The following is a 4,397-nucleotide window of genomic DNA, read 5'->3' on the forward strand; positions in this document are numbered from 1 at the left end:
GTCTCTGGTATCTTTGTTCCTTGCAACCTTTCCTTCAGAGCATCCCCCTCAGGATTTCTTGTAGGGCTGGCTTCGTGGTGACAAATTCTTTCAATTTCTGTTTATTTGGAAAGGTTTTTATCTCTCCTTCTATTTTGAATGACAGGCTTGCTGGATAGAGGATTCTTGGCTGCATATTTTTACTGTTCATCACATTGAAGATCTCCTGCCATTCCTTTCTGGCCTGCCACGTTTCAGTAGATAGGTCTGTCACCACACTGATAGGTTTCCCTTTGTATGTGAGGGCCCTTTTCTCCCTAGCTGCTTTCAAAATTCTCTCTTTGTCCTTGTATTTTGCCATTTTTACTATGATATGTCGTGCAGAAGATCGATTCAAGTTACGTCTGAGGGGAGTCCTCTGAGCCTCTTGTATTTCCACATTTACTTCCTTCCCCAGGTCGGGGAAGTTCTCTGCTATAATTTGTTCCAGGACTCCTTCAGCACCTTTCCCTCTCTCTTCGTCTTCTGGGATTCCTATGATACGGATATTGTTGCGTTTGACCATATCGCTGAGCTCTCGAATTCTTCTTTCCTGTTCCTGGATCAGTTTGTCTCTTTTTTTGTCAGCTTCTTTTGAGCAATTTTATCAAGAATGGATACTGTACTTTGTCAAATGCTTTTTGTGCATCTATTGAGAGGATCATATGGTTCTTATCCTTTCTTTTGTTAATGTGATGTATCACACTGATTGATTTGTCAAAATTGAACCACCCTTGCAGCCCAGGAATACACTCCACTTGACCATGGTTAATAATTCTTTTAATATACTGTTGGATTAAATTTGTTAATAATTTTTTGAGAATTTTTGCATCCATGTACATCAGGGATGTTGTTCTATAATTCCCTTTTTTAGTGGGGTCTTTATCTGGTTTGTGAATCAAAGTAATCCTAGCCTCATAGAATGAGTTTGGAAGTTTTCCTTCCATTTCTATTTTTTGGAACGATTTGATAAGAATAGATATTAACTCTTCTTAAGTGACTGGTAGAATTTCCCTGGGAAGCCATCTGGCCCTGGACTTTTGTTTGTGGAAGATTTTTGATTACTGGTTCAATTTCTTTGCTGGTTATGGGTCTGTTCAAATTATCTATTTCTTCTGTTTCAGTTTTGTTAGTTTGTATGATTCTAGGAATTTGTCCATTTCTTCCAGATTCCCCAGTTTGTTGGCATATTAATTGCTCATAATATTCTCTTATTATTGTTTGTATTTCTGTGGTGTTAATTGTGATCTCTCCTCTTTAATTTGTGACTTTATTTATTTGAGTCCTTTCTATTTTCTTTTTGATAAGTCAGGTTAGGGGTTTATCAATTTTATTAAAAATGTCAGAGGGGGATCTGGGTGGCTCGGTCTGTTAAGCGACTGACTTCAGCTCAGGTCATGATCTTGCAGTTGGTGAGTTTGAGCCCTATGGTGGGCTCTGTGCTGACAGCTCATGGCCTGGAGCCTGCTTCAAATTCTGTGTCTCCCTTTCTCTCTGCCTCTTCTCCCCCCAACATAAACATTAAAAAAAATTTTTTTAAATAAAAAAAGGGTCAGAGAAGCAAGTCTTGGTTTAGTTGATCTGTTCTACTGGTTTTTCTTTTGTTTCTATTCCATTTATTTCTTCTCTAATCTTTATTATTTCCTTTTTTCTGCTGGCTTTAGGCTCTATTTGCTGTTCCTTTTCTAACTCCTTTAGGTGTAAGGTTAGATTGTGTATTTGAGACTTTTCTTGCTTATTGAGATAGGCCTGTATTGCTATATACTTCCCTCTTAAGGCCACTTTTGCTGTACTCTAGGTGTTTGGACTGTCATGTTTTCATTTTCATTTGCTTCCATGTCTTATTTCATTTCTTCTTTAATTTTCTGGTTAACTATTCATTCTTTAGTAGGATGTTCTTTTTTAAAAATTTTTTTAACACTTTTTATTTATTTCTGAAAGTGAGAGAGACCGCATGAGCAGGGGAGGGTCAGAGAGAGAAGGAGACACAGAATCTGAAACAGGCTCCAGGCTCTGAGTTTTTTGTCAGCACAGCACCCAAGGCGGGACTTGAACCCACGAACCGTGAGATCATGACCTGAGCCGAAGTCGGCAACCCAACCGACTGAGCCACCCAGGCGCCCCTAGTAAGATGTTCTTTATCCTGCATGTGTTTGTGGTGTTTCCAGATTTTTCTTGTGGCTGACTTCAAGTTTCCTGGTGTGTGGTGTGTGCACTCTGTTCTTATGTTTTGGCTGCTCTTTCCTTCAGGTCAGTTTCTCTGCAAAGTTTTTCCTTACTTGCAGTGTAGAGTGTTTGGACATTGTCCACTGTATGGTAAGTTTTGATTAGATGTGTTTTGGTCTGCTCGTTAAAAGAGGCTAGATCCTTTTTCCTCTAGAGCTGAAACTTTGTGGCACTCTATTATCAGTAGACTTGGTGCTTGAGGATGGGGGGAGGTTGTGCTGGTCTTCTGGGGGAGGGGGCACTGCTGTGGTAAGGTAAGGCACACTTATCTTAGTAATAAAGCACCTACAGAGTACAGGGGGTGTGGGGCTTGATGTAAGTGGCTCAGGCTTCCACTGTGGGTGCTGTGCTGCTCACTCAAGTCAGTCTCTGCTGAGGGACTGGGGTAAAAATGGCATCAGCTGGCTCTCTCTTCCCTGGAGAGGAGAATTCACATCTGCCACTGTCTGGGAAGTCCTCCCAGAAGGACGAACAATCTCCTCTCATTTGTCCTAGACTTCTCTCAGATCTCTGCCTTTACCCTGTCTGTGTCCAAGCTGTCTGCCCACCTGGCAGCCCAGTGGTCTTCTGGCACACTGGCTGGGTTTTAAAACTCCAATTTACAAAAATTTTTTAATAACATTTATTCATTTTTGAGGGGGGGAGGAGGAGCAGAGAGAGAGAGAGGGAGACACAGAATCTGAAGCAGGCTTCTGGCTCTGAGCTGTCAGCATAGAACCCAATGCGGGGCTCGAACTCACTGACTATGAGATCATGACCTGAGCCGAAGTTGGATGCTTAACTGACTGAGCCACCCAGGCGCCCCTCAAAACTCCAAATTTTAGGGATCTGGTGTGGCATAGACCCATGCTGCTGATTCTCTGGGGGAGAGTCTCACTGTGCTGTGGCTGGCGCTGGTTTGTCCCAGAAGGGTAGTCACATGAACACACAGGGGCTTGGATTTATGGTAAAGCACGGCAAAAAGCCAGCACCTAGGTTAGCTGCCCTCAGCAGCTGCCTCTGATCCTCTGCTAATGAATGGGGCGGCTCAGACGGCACCTGCTGGCTCTTTTGTCCCTGGAGAGGCAGTGCCAGTTCTCCCAAATGCATTCCAAGAAAGGGACGTGTCTCTCCCAGTGTGTGCCAGGGGGTCCTCAGACCACCCTTTCTGCTCCCAGACCTCCTCCTTCCCTCTCCACAGGAACACCTTCACACCTGCCAGCCTCCACCTGGCATTGGCACAGACTTCTAAAATTTCAGGCTTTGAGCGCCACTGCTTATAAAAATCTTGTGATCATCAGCCCCTCTTGTTTTCCCCATCAGTGGTTTTGGGGAAGTGTTTTTCTTGTGTGATGTCCTGTGCCCTGGTCTCTCTCTTGCTCTTTCTTTCCTCTCTTGCTGATTAGGGGGTCCCTCCTCTCTGAAGTACCTGTGATTCTTTTCTCCCCCAAGTCATGTCTCCACACCTTCTACCTTCCACAGTGTGGCCTCTTCTCTCCCTCTAGTTGTGCAGTTTGTTCTTTCAGTCCTCAGATTGGTATCCTGGGTGTTCTGAATGATATGATATTTATCTGCTGTGTTCAAGGGATAAGGCAAGCATAATGTCTTCCTACTCTTCCACCATCTTAACTCCTTGTATCACTTCTTATTACTTCTTGCTTGCACTATCACAGTAGCCTTCCTACTGATTTTCTTATTTGTAGCTTTCCCTCTGCCAGTCCATGTTTCAAAATATTGCTAGATTAGTATTCATAGTAGTTTTTGTCACATCATTCTCTTATTCTAAAACCATCAAGAAACTATCTAATTCTTATAGATTAAGTATAAAACTCTCATTCTGGCATTCAAGGCTTACCTATATTTTACAGCTTACCTTCCAGGTTTCCAAGTTTGTATTCTTGTCTCAATTCAAGGTAGACCTTTCTTTGATGCCTTGTATGTCTTCCTGCCTTTGTGCTTTGGTTCACACTGTTTGCTCTGATTAGAAAATCTGCTTCTGTCATCTGTGGCTACTAAACTTTAATATATTCTTAAAGTCCACATCCAGGTCCACATCTTGCCTTTTCCAGTCTTTCTCTTTGGGTACAATCTTTTCTGCCTTTGAATCCCCATGACATTCATTGTATTTACACATCTTGATTTGCTCAGACATAGATACTTGAAGCAAATATTAT

This window comes from Crocuta crocuta, unplaced genomic scaffold (assembly GCF_008692635.1).
Source record: "Crocuta crocuta isolate KB4526 unplaced genomic scaffold, BGI_CrCroc_1.0 scaffold83, whole genome shotgun sequence".
Lineage (NCBI taxonomy): Eukaryota > Metazoa > Chordata > Mammalia > Carnivora > Hyaenidae > Crocuta > Crocuta crocuta.